This window comes from Arvicanthis niloticus, chromosome 24 (assembly GCF_011762505.2).
Source record: "Arvicanthis niloticus isolate mArvNil1 chromosome 24, mArvNil1.pat.X, whole genome shotgun sequence".
Classification (NCBI taxonomy): domain Eukaryota; kingdom Metazoa; phylum Chordata; class Mammalia; order Rodentia; family Muridae; genus Arvicanthis; species Arvicanthis niloticus.
In genome coordinates, this window is record NC_133432.1 from 24,287,636 (window position 1) to 24,306,208 (window position 18,573).

Here is an 18,573-nt window from a genome sequence, read left to right on the forward strand (position 1 = left end):
AGGAAAAGAGAAAATGAGAAAAAGTTATATCCAGCAGGCAGGAGACGGGTGGCAGCCTACAGCCCGCTGATGTCCTCTGTACCTCTGAATCCCTACCTGCCCTCCCTTCCTCTCCATCAAGCTGGCTTCTCAGAGATGCTTCCCCTCCCCTGTTCCATCTTCCCCTTCTTTTTCCCCCCTTGCTCTCTATGGGCCTGATGTCTTGAGGATCTGCTCTCCCTCCCTTCTGTTCCTCTCCTTTCTCCTCTCCCCTCCCCTCTCTTCCCCTATTCTCCGTGGGGCTGGCCTCTTGAAGGCCTCATGAACTCCCCCGTCTCTAGGGGACTCGGCTCTATGGTCAGAATGATAAATGCACTCTCTGTCAAGACACAGCTGTCGGGCCGATCCTGTCCTCCTTCCAATTAGGCCTGCCAGAGCCTGCCATTGACCTGGCCCCTTTCCCAGCTTAAGGCTCAGATTATTCACACAGGGGTCAAAGACCTTGACCCTGCCGGGGCCCTCTCTCTTCAAAGAGGATGGAGCAAGAATGCTGACCCAGCTCCAGAGGCCCGAAAGCATGGTTTCTCTGCCCGCCTCTCCCCTCATTAAAACTCACAAAGTGATGCACAGAGACCACCACGCATTTGTCAGCCTCGTGCTCCTCATTTCAGAGCCACAGCTGACAGCCATCATGGCCGTCGTCACCCAACACTGGTTGGTTTTCTCTTTCCAAAGCCAATCTAACAGTTTTTCTTCCTACGGTACATGATCCCAGGGTCCATAACGCTAACATCTACCATTTGTCTATTCATCTATATTACCTACCTACCCACCGATGTACTGCCATCGACTGCCTAGATACCTATTATCACCTATTAATCATCTATTACCTAGCATCTGTCAATCGCCGGTTATCATCTATCTACCATGTATCATCTATCAATCATCAATCTATTATCAATCCTGGACCTACCTATATAACATCTCTCCATTATCTACTTACCTGTAATCTACCACCTACCTATCATCTATCTACAACCTATAAATCATCTATCTACCACCTACCAAGCATCCATAAATGAAACTATTATTCCTCTATAATCAATCCATCTACCTACCATCTATCAATCCATCTCACTCATCTATTATCCATCTATCATCTATCTATGAGCTTTCATATTAGTTATCTATCAATGTATCTCTACACATCTCTACATATCAATTGCTTCTACGATACCAATTATCTAAATCTACCTATCTGTATCATCTAAACATCTGTCTATCTTTCCGAGACAGAGACTCATTTTACTACGCTAGCCTATCCTGGAACTCATCATGTAGCCCAAGCTAGTCCCCATCTCACAGCAATCCTCCTGCCTCAGCTTCCCAATGATTGGAATTACAGTTATGCACTACCATGCCAGGATTCTGATACCTTCTTTCCCAGCAACAATGGGCCACAGAGTAGAAATGGCTGGTCTTATCTGCTTGTTTCCCAAAGGGCATCTTCTTGACCCTGTTAGCTTCAGTTCTCCAGAGAAAGAGACCCATACAGTGGATATAGACATGAATACTGTATTCTGGATATCTGTACAGCACAATCTATATGTTGATATTTAGTCAGTCACTTGTGCAATACATTAAGGAATAGGGCCTTTGGGCAATAATGAGGTATTCTCATGAGTGGAATTAATGATCTTATAAAAGAAGACTGGACCATTGAGTTGTCTCAGTGAGCAAAGGACTTCACGATCGAGGGGGATAGCACTCCTCATAAGATGTCCCCTGACCTTCACATAGGCACCCATACACCTTCAAAATAAATAATAAATAAATAAATACATGTGATATCTGAGTCACAGCGTTCTTTTGCTGAGATAGACACCATGACCACAGCAACTCTTATAAAGGAAAACATTTAACTGGGGGGTCTATTTAGAGTTCAAAGGTTATTTAGTCCATTATCATCATGACAGGAAGCGTGGCAGCAGGCAGAAATGCTGGTGGAGAAGGTGCTAAGAGTTCTACATCCAGATCGGCAGGCAACAGGAAGAGAGAGTGACACTGGGCCTGGCTTGAGCACTTAAAACCTCAAAGCCCACCTCCAGTGACATACTTCCTCCAACAAGGCCACACCTACTAATAGTGCCACCCCCTATATGCCTACAGGGGCCATTTTTATTCAAACCACCACATATAATAAGTAAGCCTAACAAAATGCACTATCTATTAAAAGCGAGGTAACCCTGTCCACCTCTTCCCTCTGCTAGAGATTCAATCTCGGACCTCTCAGTCCTAGACTGTGAGTCGTCAAGTTCTCTTGTTCAGCCATGTGCAGCAACATATGACTGTCTGTTCCCTTCTTCCCTTGTGTGGATCTCAGGAACCAAATCAGGCCGTCAGGCTTAGCAGCAAGCACCTTTTGTTTTATTTTAAGCTACATGTATTTATTTATTCATCCGTTTATTGTGTACATGTGTGTTCACCCATGTGCAATGGTGTATCGTGTGGAGGTCAGAGGATCCATTCCTTGGGACCCTTACCATGTGGGTCCCAAGGACTGGAACTCAGGTCACGAGGCTTGGCACAAGCACCTTACCCACTGAGCCATCTCGCCAGCTTCATTATTTTACTTTACTTTATTTCTTATTTTAATTTCATTTAATTTGAGACAGACTCACAGTCTAGGTCTAGCCTGGCCTGACACTCATGATTCTCCTGCCTCAGCCAACCTGCATGCTGGGATGTCAGGTGTTTGCCACCATGTGTGGCTTATTGTTCCTATTTCAGAGGTGGGCACATGGAGGCTGGAGAAGTAGGGCTTGCTCAGCCTCCGTGTATGCAACATAGCAAGCGTGTGGTTCCACATACACTAAGGAAATAAATATCAGCATTAAGTAAAAAATAGGTCTGTCCAACATTACATCCACTCTGCCCTGTCCCTGTGAGAACTAAGCCAAGGACCTGACTCCAGGGAACAGCCATCCAGAAAGACCATACCTCTGTCTCCATCTGCTGTACCCCCTGTTCTCTTACCCCCCCCCCCACCAATACCTTCAGGCCAACTACACAGACACCAGACAGAGGTCAGGCCATTGGGGGACTCTTGAGGCCCAGAGACCCCAATATGCTTACTAGCTGAGAATAGGCCCCATTTGCTGGAAAGGAAGCACTGGTGACAGTCTCTGCTTCCCCAAGCCAACTAGGAACAGACTAGAGTGACAGCTGATGGGATCTGAGTACAAGGACATTAGGGAGAATCAGCAAACATCGTGTCACCCAGGCTGCATGCTAGTTTGCATCTTACAAGCCAATACTTGGGCTGGCAAGATGGCTCAGTGGGTAAAGACACTTTGCCAACATGTCTGACAACCTGAATTCACTCTCCAGAGCCCACATGGTGGACAGAGAGAACTGCCTCTTAACAAGTTGTCCTCTGACCTCCAGATGTGCACCATAACATATGCACACACACACAGAGACACACACAATTCACACACACACACACACACACACACACACACACAAATAATGAATAAAATACAGTTTTTTGGATTTGGTTTGGGTTTGGGCTTGGGCTTTGGTTTTTCAAGACAGGTAAATCCCTGGAAGTCCTGAAACTCATTCTGTAGACCAGGCTGGCCTCAAACTCAGAGATCCACCTGCCTCTGCCTCCTGTGTGCTGAGCTTAAAGGTAGGCACCACCACAGCCTAGCATGATTTATGTTTTTAAACCAATAATTGCTCATTCATTAGACTTGACTGAAAATTAGAGGGGTTGGAAATATTTTCAGTCTCTAGTTAGAATCCGATTTACACATAAAATGTGTGCAGTGTTGAACAGCCCTTCCTTCTTCAGCATCTGGGTGCTTACCTCTACAAAAGGGAAAATAAGCCAGGCATGGTGGCACATGTCTGTAATTGCAGGATTCAGGACAGGTGAGGTGGGAAAATCATAAGCTCTAGGCCAGGTGAGGCCACGGAGTGGGATTCTGTCTCAAAGTAAATAAAATGGCCATAAGCTGTCTCAGTGGATCAACATGCTTCACATAAGCCTGGTGACCTGTGCATGCATGCACACACACGCGTGCACGTGCGCACACATACACACACGCACACAAAAGTAGTAGAAAATAATTACAAAATTAATAAAAAATAATTTAAAAATAAAATTGACGGGAAAAAGAATTACACACAGATCTATAACTATAGATTAGTTGAATGGCAGTTTGAATGGAGAGTGCCCCACAGGCTCGGGTGTTGGAACACTTGGTCCCCAGAGGGTGGCGCTATCTGATGAGGTAATACAGCCGTACTTGAGGATGTAGTTTGGGGGGTGGGGGGTGAGCTTGAGAGTTCACAGCTTCATTCCAGCTCCAGGTTGCTCTCTCTTCTTCCTGATTGTAGTTGAAAACGTGATCTCTTGGGTCCTGCCACCGTGCCCTTCCACTGTGGAAGGGCCTCTGGAACTGTGACCCAAAATAAATCTCTTCCTTAGATTGCCTTTGACCGCGGTGTTTTGTCAGAGCAACAAAAAGCAATAATAACTAGCATATACAACAGAGGAGCTATACCAGATCATCCTTCAAGATAAGGACCGAGCAGTCCAACAATGGCCACCTGCGTGCTGGAGATGACTGAGGACCCAATAGCTGCTCATTCTCTCTTTTGCCTCAGTAGGTCCTAGTCTGGCACTGGAGATCTGGAGGCTCCCTGGAAAACCACTTGTTTTTGGTGCTCATTGAGAGGCTGAGAAGGCTGTATTCTAATGCCAGTGATGGCAGCAACCATGGCTGTAGAGTAGATGCACTCACAAGCAAGCAGCAAAGGCAAGCAGGCAGAGTAGCGCTGCTTTGCCCTCTTTATATCTGGGCTCCCAGCACAAAGTCCTCTTCTCTTGGTTGATTCTTCCTGGAATTGCCCTCACTAAGGCCTCCCAAAGGGCGTGTCTCTTAGTGGATCCCAGACCCAGTGAAGCTGACAAGCGTGCTTACAAAAAGATCAGTTCCTAAAAAAAGACAAAACAAAACAAAAATACATTATCATTCCTCATATGTATCCACGTGATGACGGAGTATAAAACTATGCAGGCAAAAGCTGGTGGAAGTCCAGGGAGAAAAAGCTTAAGTCACCATTACGGCTGAATTCCTCATCATATCTCTGCCGTAACTAACAGATAAGGCAAGCAGAAATCAGGTGGGTTATAGTCAAAGGTTTGTTGTTTTATTTTTAACTGTGATATTTGTCTGTGTCTGTGTGAGAGTGGAAACCTGGTAGGTCAGGTGCCTGCAGTGTCCAGAAGAGGGCGCTAGATCCCCTGGAGCGAGAGTGACAGGTGGTTGTGAGCAACCCGGTGCGGGTTCTGGGCATTGAACGCAGGCTTCTCCTCAAGAACACTACAGGCTCTTAACTCCTGAACCGTCTCTCCAGCTCCAAGTACAACATAGTTAAATTGAGCCAGCATGGTGTCTCTGGACCTGCAATGCCAACACTCAGGAAGCTGAGGCAACCGTCCCGAAGTAAGTTTAGGCCAGTCTGAGTTCCAGAGGGAGTTTGAGGTCAGCCTGGACTACAGTTTGAGAACTTGTCCTTTCTTAAAGGCTGGAGATGTAGTTCAATGATCATTTGCCTACGATCTCCTGGTAAGGGGTTGGAGACAGGATTCAGCAATATAGCACTTGCCTGGGATCCCCGAATAAGAGACTGGGGGGTGTAGCTTTGTAGCAAAGCAATTGCCTGGCATGTTAAGGCTCTGAGCTCAATCCCCAACACCACAAAGAAGATAAAGTAAATAAATAAAAGATACTACCCCCCACACACACTCCCATAAGGGTACTAGGCCTCTGTACCCAAAAAAAAAGTGACAGCCTAGACAGAGCAAATCGGTTCTCTGAAACACATTCTATCAAAGCTCACAGAAGAAACAGAAACTCTTCGCGAATATCTGTCTATTAGCGGCATTGAGTCAACAATTAATAATGTTCTAAAACAGAGAGCACCAGGCCCAGATGGGTTCACAAACACTGAAGAAAGAAACGATGCCAATTCACTGCAATCCCTTCCAAAAATAGGAGCAGAGAGAATACTGTCTGAGTGGTTTTGTGAGACCAGCGCTATCCCCATAGCAAAACCAAAGATAATACAAGAAAGAAAGAAAGAAAGAAAGAAAGAAAGAAAGAAAGAAAAAAAAAACTACAGACGAGTATTTTTTTTTTCATAGACACCGAGGTAAAAATAACCCTCAGTAAAGTGCCAGCGAATCATGGGGCTGGCGTTATGCTCAGCGGATAGAGGTGCTTGCTGAGTGAGCCTGGCAGCCTGAAGTCCATATGATCAAAACTGGAAGAAGAGAAGTGACTCCAAGAAGCTGTCCTCTGACCTTCTTACACATGCTGTGCACATATGCTCAATAATAATGATAGACAAATCAAATCCATCAATATATGCAAGTAATTAATAACTGCATAAAATATTAATATAAAAATAATCGGAGAGATGGTTCAGCAGTTACAATCACAGGTCAGGAATTCAGTTTCCAGTGTCCTTATAGCAAGGCAGACATCTCTCATATACACCCGTGCACTGAGGGGGCTGGAGGCAGGAGGACCGATGGGCCTTGCAGACTTCCGGTCTAGCTGAGAAAATTAGATTAAAAAGAGACCCCGTCTCAAGGGAATAGGTGGAGAGTGACAGACACTACCTGATGTCTTCTACTGGCCTCCACACAAGTCCAAACGTACATGTGCACATGCAAACACACACAAATAACATGTGCCTGTGTGTGCACGCATGTGTGCACACATACATAAAATACTCTAAAAGAATCAAAAATAATAATACAACATGGTTTCTATAGTGGTTTTGGGAGATTCTGGGTCCTTTACAAAGTGCAATGCTGGTCTCATAGGGAGTTAGGTCTCATAGGATGGGGTTATCTCAGACTGTTTTAGAAGAGCTAGCCTGGTCCCTCTGGTTCCTGCCTCTCCCAAGTGCTATCTACCGTGTATTAACAGGCTTCTTTGCCAGATACCATGTGGTTTGAGCTTTCCAGCTGCTAGAATCTTAAACCTAATAAACCTCTTTTCTTCATACATTTTCCAGCAATGGATATTTTGTTATAGTAACAGGAAACAGAGAGGCACTAGGGACCACAGTGTAGTCAAGGTGACAAGACTAGAATGGCAAGTCTTGAGTCTAGCCTGGGCCTCCCCAGAAACCTTACCATTTTTGGCTAGTTTCCAAGCTTCTTAGTCTGTCTGTGGTGGTGGTGGTGGTGGTGGTGGTGGTGGTGGTGGTGGTGGTGGTGGTGGTGGTGTCGTTGTTCTGAAGCAGAGTCTTATGCCGCCTCAAAATCCTGTATAGCCCAGAATAACGGTGAGCACCTTACCTTCTTGTCTCTGAGTAAAGTCAGCCTTTGCACCTTGAGGTCATTTCCCAGGCTATTTTGTCACAGTGACAGGAAGCTGAGGAACACAGCGCCCTGGCCCTGGATGGATTTATAGGAACAATGTGTATTAACAGCAACCTGGTGGCCTTCCTCATAGGATGTCTATGTAGGGTCTGCAGGATGATTCATGGTGGACCTCCTGATGGTTGCAGGCCTGTCATCCCAGCTACTCAGGAGATGAAGGGAAGAGGACTAAAGCAGACAGCCATTCTAGGCAACTTAGTGAAATGCCATGTCAAGAATACAAGGTAAAGAGGTAGCCTGGAAATCGAATACCTGCCTAGAACCCTACAGTGAGGGGCTGGGGGCGTGGCTCAGTGGTAGAGCCCCTGACTAGAATCCCCCAGGGAGGGGCTGGGGGCCTGGCTCAGTGGTAGAGCCCCTGCCTAGAATCCCCCAGTGAGGGGCTGGGGGCGTGGCTCAGTGGTAGAGCCCCTGCCTAGAATCCCCCAGTGAGGGGCTGGGGCGTGGCTCAGTGGTAGAGCCCCTGCCTAGAATCCCCCAGGGAGGGGCTGGGGGTGTGGCTCAGTGGTAGAGCCCCTGCTTAGAACCCCCCCAGTGAGGGGCTGGGGGCATGGCTGACATGTCCTAATAATGCCACTAAATTATGAATCTCTCACATCAGGACTGAAAGCAACGTGGGGAAGAAAGACTTTATTTCAGCTTACATCGTGGAGGGAACTCAGGACAGAAACTCAAGGATGACAGGAACCTGGGGACAGGAACTGAAGCAGAGACCATTGAGGAACACCATTGGCTACTGGTTTGCTTTAGTTTTCTTATAGAACCCAGGATCACCGTCCAGGACTGGCACCACCCACAGTGGACAGGGCCCTCTCCCATCAGTCATTAATCAAGAAAAGGCCCCCACGGAACTGTCTATAGGCCAATACGATCGATGGAGGCAGTTCCTCAGTTGAAAGTTCCTCTTTCCAGATATAATCTAGTTTTGTCTCAAATTGACAAAAACCAAGGAGCACATCTGCTGATAATATCCAAGCCACAGTGCTTGGAGACAAGTGATTCTGCCTATGTAATATTTCCAGATGGGTGGGGTATGAAGACTGGTGTGCCTCCAGCAAACCAGAGCCACATCACCTTCCTGACACTTTGTCAAAAGGTATGAGGAAGGCTACTGCCTGCGGCTCCTCCCACACTCAGCAGTAAGCTCCTCCCCTCCTCAGGAACCCTCACGGCTCTCCATCACCTTCAGCGTAGTGCGCCAGACACAAGGGTGAAGATTCAAAACCAGGACTAACGAGGAATCCAGAGAACCACAGTAAGACCCACTAGCCAAACAGAATTCTTCTACCCTTTCCCTCCCTTCTTTAAAAAGGCTGTAGACCAAGCCTCGATGGTTAAGAGCCCTTGCTGTTCTTGCTGAGGACGTGGGTTCAGTTCCCAGCATCCACACCAGATGGCTCACAACTACCCCTAACTCCAGCTCTAAAGGATCTGATGCTTTCTTTTGGTCTCTTTGAACATCTACTGTACACTGTACACACACACACACACTAAAATGAAACAGGCTTACAGGCTTAAAGCCATACCCAGCCAATGTGGCTCTCAGCCCCAGACTCTCAGCTCTAAGCCCCCTTTGCAAATCCACTGTGCATCCTGATCATCAGCCTCTGTGACATCCTCCTGGCTATGTGGACCTCATTGTCTTGGAAGCTGAGCTGGTACCCACTTCCACTCTGACTACTTGTAAATTCAAGTGAGTGTGTGTGTGTGTGTGTGTGTGTGTGTGTGTGTGTGTGTGTGTGTGTTTAAATTCTCAATGCCCATCCCTAGTGACATACTTCTTCTAGCAAGGCCACATGTCCTAAACCTCCCCAAACAGCACCACCTGCTGGGGACCAAGTGTTCAAACACATGAGCCTATGGGGTACATCATCATTCAAACCACCGGATAGCTTTATGTCACATTGGCCCCAGGAGACTATAAGAGCTGCAATCGTGCGAAGTCCAAACTTGTAACACAGGAAAGCATCTTATATAAATGTCAGGTGACTGTCACAGACAAGATGGCCAGTCGGTCAATCCAAGGGTGGACTGAGACTGGCCCGTAAAGAAATGGCCTTACTTCCTCCACCCTACCTTATTATGATGGCATCTCTAGAAGTAGCTATGTTGAACCATGGATCAACATTGTTATCTCAGGCCATGTTTCTTCACGTGAGTCTATGTCTTAGTCACTTATATACCTAGGAGGAGACATCCCAGAGCTTCCTACTCAGTAGGTGTATGTCTTAGTTTCGTTGCTGTGAACAGACACCAGAACCAAGACAACTCTTATAAAGGACAACATTTAATTGGGGCTGGCTTACTGGTTCTGAAGTTCAGTCCATTATCACCATGGCAGGAAGCATGGCAGCATCCAGGCAGGCATGGCACTGGAAGAACCGAGAGTTCTACCTATTCATCTGCAGGCCTCTAAAAGAAGACTCTCACGGGCAGCTAGGAGGAGGGTCTCAAAGCCCATGCCCACAGTGACTCACTTCCTCCAACAAGACCACACCTCCTAATCGTGCCACTCACTCCAAGCATAGTCAAACCACCGCAGTGTAGAATCGGAGTTTTACAGGCTTTGTATTTCTAGCAAGTTTTCCATGATGATAAGGAAGGAATGACAACAGGTGATGCTCTTCCAACCCTGGCTGCCAGTGTGCAATCATGTGGAGAACTAAAACGTTGGGTTTTTTGTTTTGTTTGTTTGGTTTTTTTTTTGTTGTTTGTTTGTTTTGGTTTTTTTTGTTTGTTTGTTTGGTTTGGTTTGGTTTGGTTTGGTTTGGTTTGGTTTGGTTTTTCGAGACAGGGTTTCTCCGTGTAGCCCTGGCTGTCCTGGAACTCACTCTGTAGACCAGGCTGGCCTCAAACTCAGAAATCCGCCTGCCTCTGCCTTCCAAGTACTGGGATTAAAGGTGTGAGCCACCACCGCCTGGCTTAAAACACTGTTTTAAAGGCGGGGTATTTATTCAATATGGCCACATTGGGAAGAGGTACATAGAGGTTTGGTGGTAAGGTTTTGGTTTAAATACAGGGCAACAAGTTTGTATAGGAACTGGTGAAATGGCTCATAAGGTAAAGGTGCCGGCTGCCAAGCCCTAGTGACCTACATCCCATCCCTGGAACTCACTTGGTAAAAAAAGATAATAGAGTCCTGAAACTTGACATTCATGTCATGGCACCTGTACATGCGTGTGCACAAATGCACACCAGAGAGAGAGAGAGAGAGAGAGAGAGAGAGAGAGAGAGAGAGAGAGAGAGAGAACACTAATTTAATAAAAAGACTTTCATAACTAAACAAGCCTAGTCAAGATAAGGTTTGCCCATCATTGTCTGTGTCCCAGTCTCTCTGCACAACGATCTGGTAAGTTATCAGAACGCAGGGCTGGAAGGTGGCCTGGTGGTTAAAATAATGCACTGCTCTTACAGAGGACCCAAGTTCAGTTCCCACCAACCCTATCAGGCAGATCTCAACTGTTTGTAAATCCAGATTCAGGGTGGGTAGCCAACAGCCTCTTCTGGCCTCTTAGCCTCTTAGCACACTGCATTCATGTATACAAACTCCCATACAGACATGTGTGCATGCTACACAGAGCGGGGGAGAGGGAGGGGAGAGGGAGAGGGAGGGGGAAGGGGGAGAGGGAGAGGGAGAAGGAGAGGGGGAGAGGGAGAGAGTCACTGGGGAAAAAAAACCTACATTGAACCCTTCTGAGAGCATACTTCTGATACCTAAAGACTTCCCTCTGAGCTCAACTTCTTAAAGATCCAGCCACCAATCAACATACCACAACGAAGTCCAAACTTCCAGCACATGAGCCTTGGGGTACAAACCCCAGCCAACCCAATAGTGATGTTTTTTTACAAAGAATCCTCAAGTGTTGCTGACATGAATCTCAGTTTGAAAGCCCTGTGAGAAAGAGCTATTGGTTTAAAATTGATTTGCCAGCCATATGTAATTTTGACTTTAAAAAAAAAATGTTTTTAAAGAAAAGAATCCAGGTATATGGTGTCCTTGGGAGGTGGATGCAGGAGAATTGGGAGTCCAAGGTCACTCGCAGCTAGTGATTTTGAGGACAGCCTGGGCTACACAAGACCCGTCAGTGGTTATGACACATTTCACACAAGCAGCAAGTATAAGGACCAGAGTTCAGGTCCCTGGGATGCATATCAGTTCCTTGTGAGGAGTTTAAAGATCCAGTCTAGAGGCAGAGCACTGGCTTAGCAGGAGCAAGACCCTGGGTTCAAGACTCCTATCACCACCAAAAAAATAAGAAGAAGAAAAACACACACAATTTTTGTCTGGGTGGAGTGGTTACACGCCTTTAATCCCAGCACTCAGGAGGCAGAGACAGGTGGATCTCTGTGAGTTTGAGGCTAGCCAGAGCTATATAACAGAGACCTTGCCTAAAAAAAAAAAAAAAAAAAAAAAAAAAAAAAAAAAAAAGCCTTGTGGGCACAGCAATTTACCTGTTGAAGGGACTCGAGCACGGCAGGTACCTTGCTATAAACCATTCGATTACACTCCTAAAGCTAGTCACCAAGGCCTAGTCCCTTATTTGGCCGGATCCTCCTCCTGAGAGCACTACAAAGGTTGAGCTATCAAAACATTGAAGTCTAGCAATGAAAAGTCCCCTTTGGTTCACCTAATTAACCTGCTCAATTAAAATTAAACACCTCATGCTAGCACAAGATTTCCCTATTTTTTTTTTTCTTTATAAACTACCATCTTCCTATGGGCCATGCCTGACACCTCTCTATCCAGTGTCAGATCTTTATCCTCTGGGACAAATACCCTTGCCCTCTCTCCATGTTCCCTTCTCCTTCTCGCTCCTGTCTTTGTCTCTTATTCCCTGACCTCTGTCTCTCTGGGGCAAATAAATTTCCTTTATACTGAGAACTTGGTCTTTAGGGTCCCAGGCTTGGTCTTAGGGGTCCTGGGCTTATATCATTCCTTACAATTATAATTCCAGTGCTCAGTCAAAAAGCGAAGAAAGATCACTCCCATTCCCCAGAGCACACTGGCCACCTCGATCAGTCATATTGAAGCAGTGAGTTCTGGATTCAGTTGAGAGATGCTGCCTCAATGATTAAGATACAGATGGACCAAAGAAGTCCTATTGTCCACCTTGGGCTTCCATAAACTCACACAGAAGCACATGTTATACACACATTTATACATACCAGATGCACACATGTACATTTATATATATATATATATATATATATATATATATATATATATATATATATATATATGAGAGAAAAGGCTCAATGCTTAAGAGCCATGTCAGGTGGCTCACAACTGCCAGTAATCCCAGTTCCTGTGGATCTGACACCTCCCTCTGCTCTCCAGGAGTATGCTCACACCAACACACAGACACACACACAAACTCGTCAATAAAAAAATAAAAATAAAACGAAGTGGGAGTCACTGGTCTTCGTTGGGCTGCGCCGACGCCGATCTTCCCTGATGGCGCTGTTACTCACCTCGATTTCCTTGCTGACCTTCACTTTTCATGACTTTGTAAAGAGAAACACACCAAAGACCTTCTGGTGGTGCTCCTGCCGCTTCTCGATGCTTCAGCAGACTGGTGCCCATCGGCGGAGCCTCACAGTTTCTTCTGGATTGAGCCTCTGCTGGCTCGTGTTTGGTGTGTTACTAGTGGACGGGACTGCGGGCAGCGAAGACTGGAATCACCCCGAAAAACTGTTTCTAAACAGGTCCATAAGCCCTGTTTCCTACCAGCCTTTCTTTTTCTCTATTTCTGGTGGATGGTGGGCTAGAAGAGAGGTTGAAACATTAAAAGACCCTTATTAAAGTAGGTTTTGAAAAACCTAAGCCTACAATAAAATAAAATCTTTAAGAAAATGAAAACTAGACCGGGCGGTGGTGGCGCATGCCTTTAATCCCAGCACTTGGGAGGCAGAGGCAGGTGGATTTCTGAGTTCGAGGCCAGCCTGGTCTACACAGTGAGTTCCAGGACAGCCAGGGCTACACAGAGAAACCCTGTCTCAAAAAAAAAAAAAAAAAAAAAGAAAGAAAGAAAAGAAAAGAAAAAAGAAAATGAAAACTAGGTGATATCATTAATTTTAATAATATAGCTTACTTTTTTGTTGTTGTTCTTTTCAAAAAAAAGAAAAGAAAAAAGAAAAAGAAAATGAAAACTAGGTGATATCATTAATTTTAATAATATAGCTTACTTTTTTTTGTTGTTGTTGTTTTTTCAAGACAGGGTTTCTCTGTGTAGCCCTGGCTGTCCTGGAACTCTGTAGACCAGGCTGGCCTCGAACTCAGAAATCCACCTGCCTCTGCCTCCCAAGTGCTGGGATTAAAGGCGTGCGCCACCACTGCCCGGCTATAATATAGCTTACTTAACTCAATATCTCCAATACTATCATTTCAATAGGTAATTAAAATTAAAAAATATTTGTGAACTAGTGAAATGCCTCATATTATTTTCCTACCTGGAGTCTTTGAAGTCCCAGGTACATTTTACACTCACAGACTATCTCAACTTCAATCCACTCTACCAGAGTCGGATGCAGATTTGATGGCTTCCCATAACTAAATTGCTTCCAAGTGATGTGGCCACCTTGTCTCGGTTGAACAGAGAATGACCTGTGCTTTTCAAACTGGAAGTCTCCCATCCAGAAAAACATCTTGCGCACTGGGAAAGCAGAACAACTGGCCGATGCCTTCCAATCACGCTTGGATACTTTCCAGTGTCTAAATGGCATATCAGCTTTTAAATGTAAAGGAATTAAGATGACCCTGAGTTGTGATGTCTGTTGATTGTGGCAATAAGCTATGAGCGAGATCCTGTCTCAAAAAGTCAAGGGTTGGGGATATAGTTCAGTGGGAGGGTAGATGCAGTGAATCTTCCAGTGTGAAGGGCTGGGGGCATGGCTCAGTGGTAGAGCCCCTGCCTAGAATCCCCCAGTAAGGGGCTAGGGGCGTGGCTCAGTGGTAGAGCCCCTGCCTAGAATCCCCCAGTGAGGGGCTGGGGGCGTGGCTCAGTAGTAGAGCCCCTGCCTAGAATCCCCCAGTGAGGGGCTGGGGGCGTGACTCAGTGGTAGAGCACCTGCCTAGAATCTCCCAGGGAAGGGGACTGAAGCATGTATGTCTTAACTGCAGAGAGCTTGCCTAGAACCATCTCGGGAAGGCCTAGAGGCTTGGCTCAGCAGTAGAACACTTGCCTAGAATCTTCCAACGAGGGACTTGGGGGTGGGCATCACTCAGGAGGAGGTCCTGCATTTAATCCCCAGGCCCTCTCCCCCACAGAAGAATCCAGACCCATTTATGTCAAGATCCATATCTGACTATACATACATCATATCACATGACTAAATCATAATTCTGGCAAGGGGGTAACCTCTCCTTACTGTGTACAGTTCCCCGTGCCCATCTGGATTCTTGGTTAGTTTCTATGCTAGTCATGTCCTGCAAAATTGATTTCACCATCCACTGGCAGGTCACAGCCTGCAGACTAGAAAATACTGATTTGGCCCACTGGGAACAGAAGTCAGAAAACCGGCCAAATCCTGATTGGAGCCTTGTTTGTTTTGTCTCATCACCCACTAGTTGTTCTGTGATGCTATGCCTATGGGCACAATTCCTGTTTGTCATGTGTAGCTCTGACTTGCTGATACCCAGATACCCCTAACCCTCGATCTAACAACATCCTTTCAGGGCCCTGAATGCATTTCAGGGGAGGGAAAGAGGTGGTTTTACAATGTAGCCCAGGCTAGCCTAGGCTAGCCCAGGCTAACCTTGACCTCCCTTTTAAAAATTATTTTTAATGATTTATTTTTATCTTATGTGCATTGATGTTTTGCCTGCATGTGTGTTCTGTGTGAGCATGCCAGATCCCCGGGAGCTGCAGCTACAAATAGTTGTGAGCCGCCATGTAGGTGCTCAGAATTGAACTCAGGACCTCTGAAAGAGCAGCCAGTGCTCTTAACCGCTGAGACATCCCACCAGCCCTTGAATCCTTTATGTAGCTGAGGATGACCTTAAACTCCTGATCCTCTCTGCCTGCCAAGTGCTGGGATTACAAATACGTACCACCGAGCTGGCCTCCTGGACACATTCCTATCTGGCCCTTCTGGACCTGTAGAGTTCATTGCAAAGGCTTATGCATGTGTATGTTTCCTAGATATTGAATGAGTGACCCTCCCTGCTGCTGTTGCTAACAGTGAGAACACAGCAGAGGAACAACCAAAAGTATTGCCTTTAAATTTTTTATTATGTTTACTTAAAAAGAGCAAGTGTGTGTGTGTGTGTGTGTGTGTGTGTGTGTGTGTGTGTGTGTGTGCGTCACTGTGAGGGTAGGCTTTAAGACCCTCATTCTAGCTGCCTAGAAGCCAGTATTCTGCTAGCAGCCTTCAGATGAAAATGTAGAACTCTCAGCTCCTCCTGCACCATGCCTGCCTGGATGCTGCCATGTTTCCCACCTTGATGATGATGCACTGAACCTCTGAACCTGTAAACCAGCCCCAGTTAAATGTTGTCCTTTATAAGAGTTGCCTTGGTCATGGTGTCTCTCCACAGCAATGGAAACCCTAACCAAGACAGAAGCAATCAGACAACTTTAGGGAGTTAGCTATCTCTTTGCACCAAGTGGGTCCTGGAGCTTGAACTCAGATCATCAAGCTTGGCAACAAGCACCTTCACCTGCTGAGCCATCTCACCGGTCCCCAAAATAACTGCTTTATGAAACAGAGATTTTTTTTTTTTTGAGGAGGGGAAATAAACAAACCTTTTATTCTATTTATTTCATTAAGTTAGTAATGGATGTTTTGAGATAGATCCTCACTCTGTAGCCAAAGTTTGCCTTGAATTTACTACCTAGCCCAGGCTAGTCTCCAAGTGACAGTAATCCTCCTGCATCAACCTCCAAGCACTGAAATTCAAATGTGTGCTATCATGTCCAATATTACAGTGCTGAGCAAGCACCTACCGCTGGCTAAATCCCGGGCTCAGCTTGAAGCATAGTTTCTGCATGGTCTGTCAGGTGTGGTAGAGGCACACCCTGGAGCCAAGAACAAGGGAGCTAGGAGCAGGAAAACCAAGAGTTCAGGTCTAACCTGGGCTACAGGAAATGCCGTCTCCAAATTTTCAGAAAAGAAAAATAAGGGTCTTTGGTGGCTAAGAGAAGAGCTGAGACCAGTTCTTAGCAGTCACATCAAGGGACTCAAGATCACCTATAATGTCAGATCTATGGGATCCAATATCTTCTTCTGGCCTTCTAGGGCACACATACTCTCAACAGGGACACAATATGTACACACAGAGACACAGAAACACAAATTTAAAAAAACCAAATTTTTTAGAGTAAATAAAAGGCTGTGTAGCTCAGTGGTTAGGAGCATCAGCTGCTCTTCCAGAGGATCTGGGGTAAAATTCCCAGCACCCACAGAGCAGCTCACAACCATCTGTAACTAACTCCAGTTCCAGAGGGTCTGACACTGTCTCCTGAACTCCCTGGGCACCAAGCATGCTTGTGACTCACATACATACAGGCAAAACACCTATATACACAAAATTATGATTCTCCCTGTTAAGTTTTTAGTTAAAAAATAGAGAAAAAGGAGGCTGGGAGGACCTCAGTTGTTAAGTGTGTCTGCCCAGTATGTACAAAGCCCTGGGTTCCATCCCCACCACAGCATAAACCAGATGTGGCACTGTACAGGCACGAGATGGAGTTGAAAAGATCAGAGGTTCAAGGTTATCCTCAACTACAGAAATAATTAAAGGATAACATGAGATGAGACCCTGTCTCAAAACAAAATAAAAATAGACTGATCAATTATTTGTTTAAATTATGTGAGTGCGCGCACACGCGCATGTACAAATCAGAGGACAACCTGCAGGATTCGGTTTTTTTTCTCCTTCCGAGGTCCAGAAGATCAAGCTTGGGTCATCAAACTTGGCAGCAAGTGTCTTTACGCAATGAGCCATCTCGAAGGTCTAATCTTTAGCGAAACTAAAGCAATAGAAGGACATACAGGTTAAGAGACACACTCAAGATTCTGGGTCTCTGACCCTTTGCGGGGGTATGAGGCAGCACAATAAGCCCCCATCTGATAGACGGGAACTGAGAATATGAGATTGACAGGTAAGATTTTTCTCCCTCAAACGAGTTCCCTGTTCCCCTCATCAGGTAGACTTGACCCACCACATCTCCAAAGCACTCTGCCAAAGGGCAAAAGCACTAGGCAGTAACTTTAACCTAGACGATTTCAAAACCTAGTCAGCCATGAAAGGGAGGGGGGGCGGGAGGGGCGGGCGGAATATTTGCTGAACAGGTCCCCATACAGGACTCAAGCCTGGGGTTAGAAACACTAAGGATAACTCTCATTCAGATTCAGGTCCGCTCTCCACCCCACCCCCACAAGCCCTCCCACTCCCCCCCCCCCCCGCCATCCACCTTCCCACCCCACCCCACCCCACCCCCCAGATGCACAGTTACTTCAGCAGCTTTGCACCCATGATCCTGGAGACCCGGGTCCTGGTTCCCCGTGCCTGCCTTATCTCTATCCTCCCTCACATTTTCCGCAGCAACAAAGCCAAACACAGTACCGTGGGGGCTTTCACGCTTCCGTGCGTTTGGACACGGTGTTCCTTCTGCCTGGAAGGCCGCGCAGCTCTCCCTCTGAGCGCCCCCCTCCCCCTGCCAGCCTGCTCTCATTCAGCCCTCAGCACCCTTGCCCAAGGAACCCAGCACCCTTCTCTATCTAACCCAACTCTTCTTTTGCTTTGGCTTCCCTGAACGACAATCACCGATTCCTCTAAATCTCTCCTCTGGCCGGCTCAGGCCTTTTCCAACGCTGGAGTTGTTTGTAGGGGAAAGGGATTCTCGCTTGACACCCCAAAGAAAGCACCTAATCCTGAGTTTGAGCGATGACAGAGCATGCATCTAAGCTTAAGTCGGCTCCAAATGCCCTATATGTCCCATCGGGTTCCTCTATGTCCCTGGGGAACCCCGAAATCTTGCATTCCCAGTGCACCCTGGCGCAGCAGCCCAGCCCCCCTGGCTTGACATCAGCAAGCTGGAGTAGTCCAGGGGGGAGGGCCGTGTAAAAGCGCGCGCGTGGACTACAAATCCCGATTGGCATTGCGTGGCTCCGTGGCTGGC

The 18,573-nt window shown here is 46.4% G+C and overlaps 1 long non-coding RNA gene across 2 annotated transcripts; it reads right to left on the reverse strand.

Moving 5' to 3' along the window:
- Positions 1-1,565: 1,565 nt before the first annotated feature.
- LOC143437863 (uncharacterized) lies at positions 1,566-18,493 on the reverse strand. 2 transcript variants are annotated; one of them, XR_013107080.1, is made up of 4 exons: positions 18,018-18,493; positions 13,901-17,421; positions 12,923-13,215; positions 1,566-4,987 (listed from the first exon to the last, which is right to left on the reverse strand). It is a non-coding gene; the product is annotated as an uncharacterized LOC143437863 (long non-coding RNA). The 2 variants fall into 2 exon arrangements; XR_013107081.1 differs by having other exon boundaries at positions 17,303-17,421; positions 18,018-18,472.
- Between the last annotated feature and the right edge of the window lie 80 nt (positions 18,494-18,573).